The following is a 19,563-nucleotide window of genomic DNA, read 5'->3' on the forward strand; positions in this document are numbered from 1 at the left end:
GTTCAAACTATGTAATAATCCAGGAAACAAAACTAAATTAATTATGAAATAATTTATTGAATTAGATTTAGGAAATGAGTTTACAAAAATTAATCCAATATTAATATTGTTGTTGAGAAAGAGTCCCACTGTTACTCAAATAATGGAGCTATGAATTATTTTAATTTTTGAAAATAATTATGTCATTGTATATTATGAGCTACCATATTATTCATTCTCTTTTTGCCTAGTTATCCTAGTGCTGTAATACACTCTAGGTATTTTATTTGAAAGATTAAAAGGCACATAATCAAATAAAATAGTACATATTAGCATTTTTATTTTATTTTTTATTTTTAGTTTACAACACTCAGTTCCTCATGGTCCTGAGTTCCAGATTTTGTTCTCCCCCTCCCCCACTCCCTCCACAAGATGGCATGGCATCCAATATATCTTCTACATATAACTTCTCATTAAACTTATTTACAAAATAGTCAAGTTGTAAAGAAGAATTATAACCAATAGAATGAATCTTGAGAAAGAAGAAACAAAACCAAAAAAAAAAAAACCCACAAACAAACCAAAACTAAAAACAAAAGAGAGAAAAAAAAAAGGAAAAAAAAAGAGAGAGAGCCAATAGTTTGCCTCAATCTGCATTCAGACTCCATAATTCCATCTCTGGATGTAGAAATCTCTTTCCATCATGAGTCCTTTGGAGTTGTCTTTGAACTTTGTATTGCTGAGAAGAGCGAAGTCTATAAAGGTTAGTCATCACAGAATCCATATATCTGTGGTTGTGTATAATGTTTTCCTAGTTCTGCTCAACTCACTCAGCATTATATAATAGAGGTTTTTCCAGGTTATTATGAAGTCCATATTATCCCCATTTCTTATAGCACAATAGTATTCCATTACCTTCATATACCACAACTTGTTCCACCATTTCTCAATTGATAGGCATCCCCTTGATTTCCATTTCTACTACTACAAAAAGAGCCGCTTTAAATATTTTTGTACATACGGGTCCTTTTCCCACTTCTGTGTGAGCTCTTTGGGATACAACCCTAGAAGTGGTATTGCTGGGTCAAAGGGTATGAACATTTTTATAGCCCTTTGCGCATAGTTCCAAATTGTTCTCCAGGATGGCTGGATCAGTTCACAAATCCAGCAGCAATGTAACAGCATTCTAATTTTCGCACATTCTCTAGCATTTATCATTTTCCTCTTTTGTCACTTTGGACCATCTGACAGGAGAGAAGTGGGACTTAAGATCTGTTTTGATTTGCATTTCTCTAATCAGTAGTTATTTTGAGCATTTTTTATATGCCTATAGGTATCTTTAATTTCTTCCTCTGAAAACTGCCTGTTCATATCATTTGACCGTTTCTCAATTGGGGAAGGACTTGTTTTCCTATAAATTTGGCTCAGTTTCCTGTATATTTTAGAGATGAGGCCTTTATCAGAGACACTGGTTGTAAAGATTTTGTCCCAATTTTCTGCTTCCCTCCTAATCTCTGTTGCATTGGCTTTTATTTTATACAAAACCTTTTCAATTTAACATAATCAAAATTATCCACTTTGCATTTTGTAATGCTCTCTATCTCTTGTGTCATAAATTCTTTTCTTTTCCATAAATCTGATAGGTAAACTATTCCTTGCTCTCCAAAATTGCTTATAATATCAGCCTTTATTCCTAAATCATGAACCATTTTGGCTTTATTTTGATATATGGTGTAAGATATTGGCCTGTGCCTAGTGTATGCCCTACCATTTTCCAATTTTCCCAGCAGTTTTTGTGAAATAGTGAATTCTTTGCCCAGAAGCTGAATTGTTTGGGTTTATCAAAGAGTAGGTTGCTATAGTCATTGACCACTGCATCTTGTGTACTTAACCTTATTCCACTGATCCATGACTCTGTTTCTTAGCCAATACCAGGTAGTTTTGATGACTGCTGATTTATAGTACAGTTTTATATGTGGTATGGCTAGGCCACCCTCCCTAGCATTTTTTTTCCCTTAATTCCTGAGATATTCTACACCTCTTGTTCTTCCAGATGAATTTTGTTGTTTTGTCCAGCTGTGTAAAATAATTTTTGGTAGTGTGATTGGTATGGCACTGAATAGATGGATTAACTTAGGTAAAATGGTCATTTTTATTATATTAACTCAGCCTAACCATGAGCAACTGGTATTTTTCCATTTATTTAGATCTGACTTTATTTGTGTGAAAAGTGTTTCATAATTATGTTCATATAGGCCCAGCGTTTGTCTTGGAAGATGGACTTCCAAATATTTTATAGTGTCTACAGTAACTTTAAATGGTATTTATCTTTCTATCTCTTGCTGTTGGGCTTTGTTAGTAATGTATAGCAATGCCAAGTTTGCTAAAGTTTATTATTTCAAGTATGTTTTTTACTTGATTCTCTAGGATTCTCTAAGTAAATCATCATATCATCTGCAAAATGTGATAATTTAGTTTCCTCTTTGCCTATTGTAATTCCTTCGATTTCTTTTTCTTCTCTTATTGCTACAGCTAACATTTCTAGTACCAAATTGAATAATAGAGGTGATAATGGACATCCTTTTTTCACCCCACATCTTATTGGGAATGCATCTAGCTTATCCCCATTACAAATAAGGCTTGTTGATCATTTCAGGTAGATGCTATTTATAAATTTAAGGAAGGCTCCATTTATTCCGATGCTTTCTAGTGTTTTTGTATTGAGATGCATGTATTGAGATGATCATATGGTTTCTTCTAGTTTTGTTGTTCATATGTTCGATTATGCTGATAGTTTTCCTAATATTCAACCAGCCTTGCATTCCTAGAATAAATCCTACCTGGTCGTAGTGTACAATTCTTGTGATAATTTGCTGCAATCATTTTGCTAATACTTCATTTGAATTTTTTTGCATCAATATTCATTATTGGTCTGTAGTTTTCTTTCTCTTTTTTGACTCTTCCTGGTTTAGGTATTAGTATGATATTTGTGTCATAAAAAAAAGAATTTGGTAGGACTCCTTCACCTATTTTCCCAAATAGTCTATAAAGTATAGGAATTAATTGTTCTTTGAATGTTTGATAAAATTCACATGTAAAACCATCTGGCCATGGAGATTTTTTCCTGGGGAGCTCATTGATGACTTGCTCAATTTCTTTTTTCTGAGATGGGGTTATTAACTTATTTTACTTCCTCTTCTCTTAATCTGGGCAATTTATGTTTTTGTAGATATTCATCCATTTCCCTAAGATTATCAAATTTATGGGCATACAATTGGGGGAAATGATTCCTAATTATTGTCTTAATTTCCTTTTCATTGGAGGTGAATTCACCCTTTTCATTTTTGATACTGGTGATTTGAATTTCTTCTTTCCTTTTTTAATCAAATTGACCAAAGGTTTATCAATTTTAATGTTTTTTTTTATGAAACCAGCTCTTGGTTTTATTTATTAATTTACTAGCTTTCTTGATTTCAATTTTATTAATCTCTCCTTTGTTTTTCAGTATTTCTAATTTGGTATTTAATTGGGGATTTTCAATTTGTTCTTTTTCTAGCTTTTTCAGTTGCATGCCCAATTTGTAGATCTCCTTTTTCTCTATTTTATTCATGTAAGCATTTAGAGATATAAAACTTTCCTTAAGAACTGCTTTTGCTACATCCAATAAGTTTTGGTATATTCTCTCATTATTGTCATTCTCTTGAATGAAGTTATTAATTGTTTCTATGATTTGTTCTTTGCCCACTCATTTTTGGAATTAGATTATTTAGTTTCCAATTAATTTTTAGCTTATTTTCCCATGGTTCTTTATTACAAATAAGTTTAATTGCTTCATGTTCTGGAAAGGATGCTTTGACTACTTCTGCCATTCTGCACTGGAGTGTGAAGTTTTTTGCCCTAGTACACACTCAATTTTTGAGCATGTGCCATGTACCACTGAGAAAAAAAAAGTGTATTCCTTTTTATCCCCATTCAGTTTTCTCTAGAGGTCTATTATATCTGCCTTTTCTAGAAATTCTATTCACCTCCTTAACTTCTTTCTTGTTTATTTTGAGGTTAAAATTATCAAGTTCAGAGAGGTAGAGGTTGAGGTCCCCCACTAGTCTGGTTTTGCTGTCTATTTCTTCCTGTAACTCCCTTAACTTCTCCTCTAAGAATTTGCCAGCTATACCACTTGGTGCATATATGTTAAATAATGATATTGATTCATTGTTTATGGTGCCTTTTAGCAGGATGTATTGTCTTCCTTATCTCTTTTACTTAGATCTATCTTTGCTTTTATTTTGTCTGAGATTAGGATTGCAACCCCTGCTTTTTTTTTAACTTTAGCTGAAGAACAATATATTCTACTCCAGCCTTTTACCTTTACCCTGTGTGGATCGTCCTGTTTCAAATGTGTTTCCTGTAAACAGCATATTGTAGAATTATGGTTTTTAATCCATTCTGCTATCCACTTCCATTTTATGGGAGAGTTCTTCTCATTCACATTCACAGTTATGATTACTATCTGTGTCTTTCCATCCTATTCCCCCCATTTATGCTTTTGTTTCTTCCTTTAGTCTTTCATTCCTCAACAGAGTTTTGCTTTTGACTGCCGTCTTCCTCAGTTTACCCTACCTCTTGATTCCCCTCCCTTATCTTACGATTTTCCCCTTGTTACTTCTTCCCTCCCTTCTGACAACTCTCTCCCTTTTTCCCCTTTCCCCTCCTCCTGCCTGTAGGACAAGTTAGATTTCTATACTTATCAGGGTATGTTATTCTCTTCTTCAATCAAATCTGATGAAAGTAAAGCTCAAATACTATTCTTCTCCCTCCCTTCTTTCCCTCTACTACAATATGTTTTTGTGCCTCTTCATGTGATGTAATTTACTCTTTTCTACTACCTCCTTACCTCTTCTCCCAGAACCATCCCTTTACATATCTTAATTATATTTTTTATCATTATGTCACTTATTTTATACTGATACCCACAGTCTATGAATATTCCCTTCAACTGTCATACTAACTACACTATTTTCAAGATTAACATATATATATATATATATATATATATATATATATAAAACATACATAAAACAAAGTAATCCTATATAAGGTTATAACTAGTTATCCTTATTGATTAACTATTTTTTTTGAAACCTGTTTACCTTTTTGTGTCTCTCTTTAGTTTTGTATTTGGAGATCAAATTTTCCATTGAGCTCTGGCCTTTTCATGAGGAAGGTTTGGAATTCCTTTATTTCATTGAATGACCATCTCTTTGCCTGGAAAATTATGCTCAATTTTGCTGGGTAGTTGATCCTTGGTTGTATTCCAAGCTCCTTTGCCTTTCTGAATATCATATTCCAATTTCTCCTGTCATTTAACGTAGAAGCTGAAAGATCCTGTGTGATCCTGACTGTAGTTCTGTGACATTTCAATTGTTTCTTTCTAGCTGCTTGCAGTATTTTCTCCTTGACCCGGTAGTTATGGAATTTGACTATAATATTTCTCGGAGTTTTCAATTTGGGATTTTTTTCAGTGGTGATTGATGGATTCTTTTGATGGTAATTTTACCCTCTGGTTCTAGGACCTCTAGGCAATTTTCCTTAAGGATTTCATTAAAGATACAGTCCAGGCTCTTTTTTTCATCATAGATTTCAGGTAGACCAATAATTCTTAGATAGTATCTCCTGGATCTATTTTCCATGTCAGTTATTTTTCCAATCAGATATTTCATGTTTTCTTTTATGTTTTCATTCTTTAGATTTTGTTTGCCTGATTCTTGTGTTTCATAGAGTCATTAGGTTCTACTTGCCCAGTTCTACTTTTTAATGTTTTTTTTTTCCTTGCTTTATCTTCTCTATCTCCTTTGCCTTTTGGTTGATTTTACTTTTCAATGAGACATTTTCTTCATATATGTTCTGATTTTCCTTAACCAATTCCCTGATTTTACCTTTTAAAGGTTTGTTTTCCTCATGGAATTTTTTTTTCCATTTTTTCTTTTACCTCCCTAATTTAGTTTTTAAAGTCCTCCTTTGTTTCTTCCAGGAATGATTTTCAGTCTGGAGATCAGTTCACTTTCCCTTTTGGGGTTTCAGATGTAGGTGTAGCATCCATGCTGTCCTCTTCTCAATTGGTATTTTGGTCTTCCCTGTCTCCATAATATGAATCAACCGTCTTTGTCTTCTTAGCGTGTTTTTTTATGGTGCTTTTTCTTCCTCGTGGCTTCTAAAGTGGATCTCTGTTTCTGAGTCTCAGGGGGCTGTGTCCCAAGTTTCTTTTGTTGAAATCTGTAGGTCTGCTCACCAACTTTCTGTTCTATGGCCTCTAGTTTTGAGAGGTCTGGGAGAGGGGTAATCTGGCTGCTGGGGTGTCTCCTCTTCCCCCAGGACTGTTCTACCAAATTGGTGGTCTCAGGTCTTGTCTGTACTGGTGTCTGCACTTCCCCTGGGTATGCAAAGCAGGGTCTGGGGTCCTGCAGTTGACTTTACTTAGCTCCACCCCCTGGGGCTCAGTTACTCTTGTTCTGCTGAGGTGAGAGCTATTGGGACACCTCTCTTCCTGCACTAGTCTCCTTCTGCCACCTTGGGAAGGGCCCTCTCCCCTACTTCTCTTGCTACTGAAGCCCCATTTCTGGCTCCTCTCTTTCTCCTGAGGTATAATCCTCTCAGTTTATTCACGGGAGGGATAAAAGCCATTTTATCTGCACATCATGGCTCCCAGAAGTTCAAGAAGGCAAGTTTCAAATCTTTAGACTGTGGGTTGGAGGCCCCCAGGCTGTCTACTCCCAGGGCCACAGGCTTTGTGCTCTGACAGACTCCTGTCCTGGGCTGGGAGGCCTGGGCTCAACTGGGGCCATAGCCTTACTCCCTCCCTGGGTCTGTTCTTGCTCTGGCATTTAGCTCGCCCAGCACTCTCCCAGACCTGTGCATTGGCTGGATTCCTCTGCTGTTCCTGGTTGGTTTGGTCTGGTGCTGTTTTGTGTGCCCAGTGCTCTTACCCCTCTCAGTCTACTAGTGGCTTCCAACTCTAAAATCCGATCAGATTTACTTTTTTAGACGTATCTGACAGAATTTGTATTGCTCAGCAACAATATCATTGTAACCTTTGTCATTTAATCTGTCTGGATCTGTTTCCTCATCTCTTAAATTAATGTTGACAAGATGATCAATTATGTCTTTCCCAGCTTTACAGCTGAGGTGCTAAAATTCTATGTTCAAACAGTATATGTGAATATGTATTGTTGGATGTAACAACACATAATATAATACGGTGATGAATGCCAAGCATAAATTAAGACAAAAGGACTTTAAGAAAATTTAAGGAGGGAAGTAATACCTTGAGCCACAGACAGAGAATGAGGAATTTGTGGGGGTGGAAAGACAAAAATTAAATGATCTCAAGAAACTTACATTCTATTGGGGGAGTGTTGGGAAGATTTTTTTATTTTAATTTTTCTGCTTTCTTATAGTGAAATTTTATATTTATTTATTTTATTATTATCACTATTATAAATATATAATTAATGTATACTACAATAAAATATATGTACATGTGTATGTAGATATACATGCATGTATGTGTGTTTACATATATATGCATAGGAGTATGTGTGTGGTATGTATATACATATTCATAACATGTATTCCCTTTTTCTCCATTCACACAGTCTATACCATAGTTCAGGACCTCATCATTTCACTACCTTGAGTCTCTTCCCCACTCCAATATAACTTCCACATACCTGGCATAGTGATTAAACACACACACATACACATCAACATATATTACAATTAATGTGAAAATGATAGAAAAATTAACAGTATTGGAATGAAACTGAACATCTTAAAGAGGTGGAAACATCTACATCAGAAAAAATACATTTGTTAGTTGCTTGCTTGATGAGTTTAGGCACCATGTAAAACCAACTGTTAGACCTTGATATTTTCTCCATCTCCAAACATTCTCCCTCATTCAAAGCTTTTATCTACATAACTAATAAATCTTCTTTCTCTGAACTAAGAGATTGACAGAGGGAGGAAAAGTTCATAAGGAAAATTTTGAAGGCATATGTTTAGGTCGTGGGGATTTGGAAGGTAAGAAGGGAGAAGTGACTGGTATTTCTTTAGTGGATTGATCAGTACTGATCTTAACAAACTTAGGCTTTTCTGCTTATCATTGTAGATTCTGAGATTTTGGTGCTACGAACAACTCCATGTATGAAACATTTTGGAGAGTGAGAAAGAGGGAGAGAGAAACAGTGGGAGAGACAGAGAGAGAGAGAGAGAGAGAGAGAGAGAGAACACAGGAAAGCATGAATTTTTAGGGTTTCTGAGAATAAAATGCCACCTTTTTTTAAGTATTTCTCCAATCCTCTGTAAGATTTGTGACACTTCACTATTAGGGCTCAGTGCTTTTCCTTCCTTACCTCCACCTCTGTTGAAATGGAAAAGTTCATAGTACGTACAGCAGCTTAAACTTTTATTATACATCTACATGTTAGTGAAAAAAAAAAGTGATCTTTATTTTTTTTTTTTTTTACCTAAGAGGGGAAGGGAAAAAAATATATTAGATGCCAACCATGTGCCAGGCACTGAACTCAGTGCTTTACAAGTATTATCTCTCATGATTCTCACAATAACATTGGGAGGTATATCCTATTATTATCCCAAATAGGTCGATCATGCAGCAAGAAAGTGTCAAAGGGTAGAGTTGATCTCTGGTTTTCTTAATTGCACGTAGAGATAAACGTTCACACATAACACACATGGATAGGAATTGGAACTATTTTATTGGCATAGAGAATTCCTTAGTATGGAAACTCTGGATATCAAATTAGATCAGCTATTTATAATCTTTTAGAGTGTAGCCAAGATTACTAGGATGTTAAATAACTGTATATTGTTGTGTTAATGTGATTAAAGATGTTCCCCACCCATTATATAATCCCCAGGTGGAGCTAGTTAAGAGATGCCTGATTAGGGGAGCCTTGTTTGTAGGAAGGCCCACCTACTTTTGCTGATTAGGTATAAAGTTCTGGGGCACTAGGAAGGCTAGGGTCAGAAAGCAATAACAATATTTTAAGTATATGATACACTTTAGCCATAAGAGAACTCAATGCCCATAGAATCCATAGCAGGATTTTTTATTCCAAAAATAAAATGGAGTAACCTTGTGATAAAACTAAAAGATAATTTTAAAATGAATGATCTCAGATAAACATGACATAGGCTTTAATGAATGAGCTGAACCTTAACTACTGTGGGCCAACTGGTACATTGCTCCAAGTATTAAAGCTTTTAAAGTTTACATAGTATTTACAAGACTTAGCATTAGTTTATGTATATGTGTGTGTGTGTGTGTGTGTGTGTACACATATTCTTTCATTCATTCATTCATTTATTTATTTATCTATCTATCTGTCTATCTATCTATCTATCTATTTATTTATTCAAAATATCAATCTATCAGACAATCTACTAGTGGCTACTCACCAGGCGAGTTTAGCTCTTCTCTTCCTGTTCCATATTGCCTACTGAACAGCTTTTAAGAGTATGTTTAATACTGTTTCACCAGATGTGTTAAAGGTACTTGCCCAAAGCACAGAATTTCTATGTATAGCTCAATAAATGGAGTTTAAAAAGTTATAGATTATTTACTCCTTTTAAAAAAATAATTTCTTCCATTTCTCTACTGTCCAAACACGAAGTCCATAATCTAATTGATATATCATCACCATGTGATTCTTTTTCCTACTCTCTTTCCTAGTGATCCTACATTGGAAAGTGTTAAATTTTTTTTTTGTCAGTTGCATTTATTTTTTTTTTTTGCTGTTATTTTTCCTGTTTTTGAGTTCATACCTCATGTAGCACACTTTTCTCACCTAACAAGAAAATGTTCTTTCCATTTGTGTTTTAAGCTTAGCATAAGGTCTTTGTGTCATACAGACTAATAGAAAATTACTACTAATAATAATACCTAACATTTATATAGCACCTACTATTTGCCAGGCACTATGGTAAATATTTTGTACTTATTATATCATTTGATCCTCACAACAAACCTGTGAGTTAGCTTCTATTATTATTCATGTTTTTCAGATGAGAAAACTGAAGTTGAGAGAGTTTAATTAATTGCCTTGCTCAGGATTGTAAAGCTAATAAATGTCAGAGGCAAGACTTGAACTCAGGTCTTCCTGACTCCAGATCCAAAAGTTTATTCACTATGCCAAATAGCTGACTACACTATACCATTCAGTTCTGCACAGGATATTTCTTTCTAAAAAACATTAGGATGGAATTGAGATTGGAAACAAGGAATTATTCTAACCTCTTGCATTGCTCTTAAAATTAGTTTTATTCATACAAATGCATAAATATACACACACGCCTTCACGTGTAGTTGCATGTATATATGAACATGTGTGTACACATGTATATGTTTGTGCATAATACAGTCTAAACTCACACATATACATGCTAACACATATGTAAAAAGTAGGTAGGCTTAGCTGATGGATATCAAGAAGACTGGGAATAACATTCAATGCCTTACAGATACTGTTTAGGTGTCTCTCTGAAAGACCCAAGAGTTTAAAGTTCAACTTATTTCCAAGTCAGGAATTATTAAACAAGGTGCCTAAAATCAACATTAAGTTTATATTACCTTTGTTGATAATAGCAAAGCCTATGACTCCTATCTACACTAGGCCTCATTAATGTATTGAAAATGTAGGAAATAGGGTGAACTATATTGAAAATGTTAAAGTATTTGATGTCCACATAAAAGATTTCCTTGTTTAAAAAAATCCCATGAGCAGAATATTGGAAAGCAATAAAACATGTCATTTTTTCAGGGGAAAGAGCAAGCAGACATGACTTCATTAAGGAACAGTCATGTCTGCTTGCTTCAAAAATATCTGTTTATTTTGGCCTAATTCTGTGGTATTCTAAATATATCAAATGATCCTCATGATGTTGGTGGTTGTTCTTCATTCCTGAAGAGGAACAAAATGAGATCACTATTCAAGATCCAAGTTTCACTGTGTCTGACTGGGACACTGTGTCAGACCAATAAGAGCTTGCAATGCCCTACTACAGGTCAGGCACCAATAGTCCCTGTGAAGATTTGGGGTGGATTCTCTAAATTTGCACATCCTGCATTTCCTTTGAGCTGTTTCAGTTCCACTTTTTTCATAAAACACAGTACCTTCTCTGATGTGGGAACGCCATGCTGGGTGGTTCTGTGCCATATCACCCATGTCACACAATCAATTCCAAAGTTCTTCAGAGAGACCTTGAGAGTGTCCTTTTATTGCTTCTTCTGACCATCATGTGAATGCTTGCCCTGTGTGAGTTCTTCTTAAAGTAGTCTTTTTGGAAAACATACATTGTGCATTTGAAAATGTAGCCAGCCCATCAGAGTTGTGCTTCCTGCAGTAGTTTTGAAAGCTTTGCAATTTATTTTGACCAGATAACCTCAGTGTCTAGTATTTTATCCTGTCGGGTGATCCTCAGAGTCTTCCTAAGACAATTCAAATAGAAGCAATTCAGTTTCCTGGCATGGCACTGGTATACTGTCCAGGTTTCACAGGCAAACAACAACCAAGTCAACACAACAGCTCTTTAGACCTTCCAGTTAGTAATAAGTCTAATATCTCTTCTCTTCCATACTTTTCTTCAAAGGCTCCCAAACACTGAGCCAGCTCTTTCAATATGTATAGTGGGTGTAGTGTATTGAATATGAAGAATGTAGCCCAAAGCAGTTTGATTCCAGATGGAAATGAAGAAATACCTAAGATATAGGAGTGTAATCAAAAGACCTTGTTTAGAAAGCAAAGTACAACTTGGTCCACAGTATTCTGACAAAGAAGCATCAAATAAACAGTTTCATCTTTTGTTTGTAATAATGGAGGGGTTTATATAGCAATTTAAAACAAATTGCCAAGAGAAATTACATAATATTTATCCTTAAGGATCCCAGACATGATCAATGTGACTTATCAAAGGAAATAGCACAACAACCTATCATGGTAGTGTTATAAATACATGTGCACATGTATTTATCTATATATGTGGATACATGTATACATACATACAACACATTTACAAATATCTATGTATCAATGGTCTCCTGAATATGTGGCAAAACATGAGCAGAAGCTCAGAGTTATGTATCAGAAGGTCTTTCATCAACTGACAGATGACACATATCCATTTTACAAAAGTGGAACTCAAAATATTGGAGATAACATAACTATTAAACTAAACTGTAAATGGATCATCATTATAGACCAAACTTGCCCACAATTATCAGAATATACACTGATCTCTAAAATCTTTAAAATAAGATTTTAAAATAGATTTTGGCACATCAAATAAGCATAAAATCCAAATAATGTATAATAAAAAAATTCAAAATAAAGATACCCAAATTTTATGAAGAGCATGGCATCCTTATTTTCTTATCTGTCAGGGCCATTGTTCTGATAATATTTTCAATGAACCAAGAGAGAATGGGTTTGCATACTAACATTTTTATTCATTTATAAAAGCAGTAATTTTATCCATCTGTATCAAAATCTTCAGAAAATGCTACTTTTTTTTTTAAATTAGCAGGACAGAAACATCTACAAAACTTTTTTAGGTAATCCATTCAAAAAAAGTCAATAATAAAATAGTATGATTTTCAAAATCTGTTTTAAGCTCTTCCATGGCCTGAGACCAATTCATATTTTTTGGAAGGTCTGGATGGAGGAGAGTTGACTTTATTGTCTTCAACTGAGTGTGTTTTGATTTTCTTTGTCAACATTGTAGCTTTCTATGGTCAGATTTTTTTCTGTTTTTTGCTCATCTTTCTAACTTATTTCTTGACCTTTAAACTCTTTGCAAAAGTGGGATTCTGCTTCCAGGATGGAGGACACAGTTACAAGTTTCAAGGGTTTTGTGTGGCTGTTTTTTTTTTTTAATTTTATCATTTTTATGTAATATTTTATTTTTTGACACTGATGTGCATGAGATTTTGAGTTAAAAATTTTCTCCCCATTTCTATGCTCCCCCCATTCCCAGATGGCATATATTCTCATTGCCTTGTTCCCTAGTCAGCCCTCCCTTCCATCACTCCACTCCCCACCCCAGTCCCCTTTCCCCTTACTTTCTTGTAGGGCAGGATAGACTTCTGTGCCCCATTCCCAATATATCTTGTTTCCCAGCTGCAAACAAAATAACGTTTTCTTTTGAGCATCTGCTTTTAAAAATTCGAGTTCCACATTCTCTCCCATCTTCCTTTCCCACCCACCCACCCTAGGAAGGCAAGCAATTCAACATAGGTCACCCATGTATGATTATGTAACACTCTTCCACCATACTCATGCTGTGAAAGGCTAACTATGTTTCCTTCAATCCTATCCCATCTCACTTTATTCAATTTTCTACCTTTACCCTGTCCGTTTTCAAAAGTGTTTGCTTTTGATTACCTCCTCCCCTATCTGCCCTCCCTTCTATCATCCCCACTTTTTTGTCCCCTTTACCTTACTTTCCTGAGGGGTAAGATACACAATTGAGTGTGTATGTTATTCCCTCCTCAAGTCAAATCTGATGAGAGCAAGATTCACTCATTCCCCCTCATCTGCTCCCTTTTCACTTCCAAGCGAACAGCTTTTTCTTGCCGCTTTTATGTGAGATAATTTACCCTATTCTAACTCTCCCTTTCTCCCTCTCTCAATATATTCCTCTCTCACCCCTTAATTTTCTTTCATTTTTTAGATATCATCAATTCATATTCAACTCACCCTGTGCCATCTATCTATCTATCTATCTATCTATCTGTATGTATGTGTGTGTGTGTGTGTGTGTGTGTGTGTGTGTGTGTGTGTGTATTCCCTTCAACTCCCCTAATATTGAGAACGGTCTCATGAATTACACACATCATGTTTCCATGTAGGAATGTAAACAAAACAGTTCCACTTCAGTAAGTCCCTTATGTATTCTCTTTTTCATTTACCTTTTCATGCTTCTCTTGATTCTTGTATTTGTAAGTCAAATTTTCTTTACAGCTATGGTCTTTTCATTGAGAAAGCTTGAAAGTCCTCTATTTTATTAAAAATCCATTATTTTGCCTTGGAGCATTATACTCAGTTTTCCTGGGTAGGTGATTCTTGGTTTTAATCCTAGCTCCTTTGACCTCTGGAATATCATTTTCCAAGTCCTTCAATCCCTTAATGTAGAAGCTGCTACTTCTTGTGTTATCCTGATTGTGTTTCCACAATATTTGAATTATTTCTTTCTGGCAGCTTGCAGTAGTTTCTCCTTCACCTGGAAACTCTGGAATTTGGCAACAATATTCCTAGGAGTTTACTTTTTGGGATCTTTCTCAAGAGGCGATCTGTGAATCCTTTCAATTTCTATTTTTCCCTCTGGTTCTAGAATATCAGGGGAGTTTTACTTGATATTTTCTGGTTCTTTTTTTGATCATGGCTTTCAGGTAGTCCAATAAATTTTAAATTATCCTTCCTGGATCTATTTTCAATGTCAGTGGTTTTTCCAATGAGATATTTCACATTGTCTTCCATTTTTTCATTCCTTTGGTTCTGTTTTATAATATCTTGATTTCTCATAAGGTAATTAGCTTCCACTTGCTCCACTATAATTTTTAAGATGGTATTTTCTTCAGCCGTCTTTTGGGTCTCCTTTTCCATTTGGTTAATTCTGCCTTCTAAGGCATTCTTCTCTTCATTGGCTTTTTGGAGTTCTTTTGCCATTTGGGTTAGTCTATTATTTAAGTTGGTATTTTCTTCAGTATTTTTTGGGTCTCCTTTAGCAAGTCTTTGACTTGTTTTTCATGGTTTTCTTGCATCACTCCCATTTCTCTTCCCAATTTTTCCTCTACTTCTCTAACTTGCTTTTCCAAATCCTTTTTGAGCTCTTCCATGGCCTCAGACCAATTCATACTTTTATTAGAGGCTTTTGATATAGGTTCTTTGACTATGTTGACTTCTGCTGGCTGTGTTTTGGTCTACTTCGTCACCAAAAAATGAATCTAGAGTTTGAGTTTGAGTCTGAGTTTGTTTACACTGCCTGTTCATGTTCTCAGCCAACTACTTGACACTTCAAGCTTTTTGTCAGGGTATGACTGCTTGTAGAGTAGAGAGTACTTTGTCCCAAGCTTCTGGGTCCAAGTGCTGCTGTTTTCAGAGCTACTTCTACTCCACCATCACCCCAGTCTCTGTTACAGCAGTGCTCCTCCACTTCCAAGAACTGCCAACCAGGACTGCAATCCATATCCAAGCAGGGCACAGCAAGAGAAATGCCTATGTTCCCACATAGTGCGCCTTGCACTCCTGCTCTGATCTGCCATTAGATCCCTCCCACCATGAAAGCCAGGGACTCAGGAAGCAGCTGATGCTGGAACTCTGGATGCAGCCTCAGGAGCTTCCTGCTGCTGACACTGCCACTGCTGCACCACCTCTTCCTTCCCCAGGGATGGGGCTGGGCTGCTCTAAACTCCATCCTGCAGCTTCCTGCTAAACTGCTCTTTGGCATTCATGGGTTGAGAAGTCTGGTAACAATGATTCATGTTCCTAAGGCCTGTTCAGGTCTGCTGACTCCAAGTCTGGTCTGTACTGATCCAGCCCATGCCAGGCTGCTCTCTGCTCCCAGAACCATGCAATAGACCCTTCCATGCAACCATCCAAGCTCTCCTGGGCTGGAGACCTGTTTCCCCCTGCAATTTTGTGGGTTCCACAGCTCTAAAATTTGCTCAGAGCCATTTTTTACAGGTGTTCAGAGGGATTTGGGGGAGAGCTCAAGCAAGTCCCTGCTTTCAAGCCACCATCTTGGCTCCGCTGTGCAGCTGTGTTCAGAGATGCTTCTGAGGACTGGCAAGTTTTCAGCTCTTCAGAGGTGTGTTTACTGCTCCCTACAAGTGCTCTAGTCTGTGAATGAGCATACACATTCTTTTCTGCCCTGGAACTGTGAGGAAGGACATTGCTCCACAGCATCAACAAGCTCTGGTGTGCTACTGGTCTTTCTCACCCTGGGATTGCCATCCAAGACCATGACCCAGATCCAAGTATGGACAAAGCAACAGAGTCTTGCCCCCAGTACAAGCAAAAAGACTCCAGCAATTTCATTCTAGACCAGTTTTTCAACCCCCTTATCCTCTGTAGGCTGAGAGCTCTGCAAACAATGGATGCTGTTCCTGATTCAATCACTTCTAAAGCCTGTTCCTGTTTTGTTGCAATCTGGTCTGTACTGGCATGGCCTGTGTTGTTGAGGCCTGCACTGGACTATGTTCCACTCTCACCCTGGTATGATAGACTGTCCTTGCTGATCTTCTAAGTTGTCTTAGATGGGAAAATTATTTCACCGCAACTTTTTGTTCATTCTGCCACTCCAGAATTTGTTCCAGGGCATTTTTAAAGGTGTTCAGAGGGATTTTGGGGAGAGCTTAGGTGAGTCATTGCTTTTCTCTGCCATCATCATTCTGCCCTGTCATTCAAATTCTTAAAAGAAGAAGTAATAAAATTTTACTAGTGAGGGATTTCAGCTTGCTCCTCTCAGAACAAAATAAATCTAACCAAAAAATAAAGTTAAAGAGATAAATAGAGTTTTAGAAAAGTTAAATAACCTAGAGTTCAGAAAAAAATTGATGGAAATAGCAAGGAATATACCTTTTCTCAGCAGTACATGGCATCTACACAAAATCCTCACAACCCAATGCAGATGTGCAGAAAATATCAAGTGTATCTTTTATTGAAACCTGATGCAACTAAAAGAATAATTCAATAAAGAGCCATTGAAAGACAGATTAGAATTAATTGGAAACTAAAGAATCAAATGCTAAAAATGAGTGGGTCATAAAACAAATCATAAAAACAGTGTAGAATATCATTAAAGACAATGACAACAAGAAGACTGCATACAAATTTTATGGGATGCAGCCAAAGGAGTACTTAAGTGAAAATTTATATTTCTAAGCACTTGAATCAATAAAATAGAGAAAGGGCTGATCAATGAATTGGACATGCAGCCAAAAAAAATGGAAAAATAAAAGAACAAAATAAAAATATCCAATTAAATGCCCAATTAGAAATCCTGAAAACCAAAGGAAAGATCATTAAGATTGAAAGCAAGAAAATCATTGAAAAATAAATAAAACTAGGTACAGGTTTTATGAGAAAAATAAAATAGATAAATCATTTGTTAATTTGATTTTTAAAAAGAAACAATATTACCAGAATTAAAGGTAAAAGGGATAAATTCCCACCAAAGAAAGGGAAATTAAAGCAATTATTAGGAGCAAGTTTGCTCCAACATATGCTAATAAATATGACAATGTAAGTTAAATGGATGAATATTTATAACAATATAAATTGTCCAGAGTAGCAAAAGAAGACATAGAAGATGTAAATAATTCCACTTTGGAAAAAGAAAATGAATAGTTCATTAATGAATTCCCTAAGGATAAAAAAATCCTCAGTGCCAGATGGATTTGCAAGTGAATTTTCCCAAACATTTACAGAAGATTTAATTCCAATACTATAAAATTGTTTGGAAAAATAATCAAAGAAGGACCCTTACAAAATTCCTTTAAAAACACAATTATGGTGTTAATGCCTAAACCAGGTTGAGTACAACAAAGAAAGAAAATAATAGACATATTGCCATGATGAACATTGATGCAAAAATTTAAATAAGATATTAGTAAGGACATTGTAGCAATATGTCAAAAGATCATACACTATGACTGGGCTGGATTTATATCAGTAATTCAGAATTGGGTCAGCAATAGTCAAACTATAAGCATAACTGACCACATCTATAATAAAAACCAAAACAAAGATTGTATGATTATCTCAATAAATGCAAAAAAAAGCTTTTTAACAAAATACAACGCTCATTTCTAATAAAATTAAATACTTAAAAGAGTAGAATAAATGAAGCTTTTTTGAAAGTGATAGATATCATTTATCTAAAACCATCAGTACACATTATATTTAATGGACCTCATGTGACTAAAAAGGAAAATTACAAATGTTGGAGGGGATGCATATAAATTGGATCACTAATCACTGTTGGTAGAGTTGAGAACTAATCCAACCATTATGGAGAGAAACTTGGGATGCTTTTAGGAAAAAAATCCTGGAAGTACTGAAATGAACTTATGAAAAATAAAATGAGCAGAACCAAAAGAACATTTTTTCACAGTCATTTCAATATTGTGCAATGATCCATTGTAAGTTACTTAGCTATATTCAGCAACACAAAGATCCAAGACATTTCTGAAGGATATATGATGAAAATGCCATCCACCTCCAGGAAAAGAACCGATGAAGTCTCAATACAGATCAAAGCATGCTATTTATTTATTTATTTGTTTGTTTGTTTTTATTTTCTTTCCTTCTGTAAGTTTTTTTTTTATTTTTTTGGTCTTTTTCTTTAACATGACTAAAATGGAAAAAAAAATTTGGAATGGCTAAAAATGTATAACTTACATCAAATTGCTTGCTGTCTCAATCAGGGGTTAAGAAAAGAAGGAGTAAAAGAATTTGGAACTCACAAATTTCTAAAAATTAATGTTAAAATTGTTTTATATGTAATTCTAAAAATATAAAATGTAACAAAAAAATTTCTGTAGATGGCACTGACTTCCAATGCACAAAAGCCATGAATCTGGACAAATTTTTCAAAATATGACTTTTATCACCTGTATTATTTAACAAAAAGATATCTATTTCATAAGATATCTTACCAGATATTGAAAACTGGCTCTTATTTTTTTTTCTGTCAATAGAATCCTTAATTCCAGGTGACACAACAGCACATTGCAGTACAATTAAAAAAAATCCTTGTGCTTGAGCCAGATTTAATAAGAACAAAAATCGAGTTGATTAAAAATTTGGAGAAGTTAAGACCTTCACAGACTATAAAAGACTAAAATGGACTATATAACACTTAAAAGAGTATAAAACTTATGCTTCATAATTAAGAAGATGATGAAAACAAAACTAATGTCTCAAATGGTTTTGAAGAGATAGATATACCTCAGTTAGAATTTCAAAAAGGTATTTCTTTTCTATTCGATGGGATTAATAGTTAGGTAACCAACCATACCAAAAAATATTTTATTAAACCTGGTATTTGATATAATCATCATGAATGAATGCTTTGTCCACAATATTTGGATCATGAAAAATGAGCAATATTTTAGTAAATACTGCCATTAAATATTGAAAGTATAGATTTCAAATTGCATGAAAAACTCTCAAAAACAGAAACAAAGCAGAACCACATAAGACTAGGAGGAGACTGATATAATCTGCATGATCCTGTTTGCTATTGGAATCATCCTGGAAAGCTCCAACCTCTTTGATTTTCTTATTCTTTCAGTATACACAATAGAATAATGCTATATATATATATATATATATATATATATATATATATATATATATATATATATATATGTGTGTGTTTGTGTGTATATATATATACATATATACATATAGTGGACAGAATCTTATTGGAGACTCTCCAGAAGATTAGCATATCCCAGTTCTTTTCTAAAGTCTCTGGGGCTTACTCCCTCCAACATTAATTCCGTTG

The sequence above is a fragment of the Trichosurus vulpecula genome, chromosome 6 (assembly GCF_011100635.1).
Source record: "Trichosurus vulpecula isolate mTriVul1 chromosome 6, mTriVul1.pri, whole genome shotgun sequence".
In the NCBI taxonomy this organism is placed as follows: domain Eukaryota; kingdom Metazoa; phylum Chordata; class Mammalia; order Diprotodontia; family Phalangeridae; genus Trichosurus; species Trichosurus vulpecula.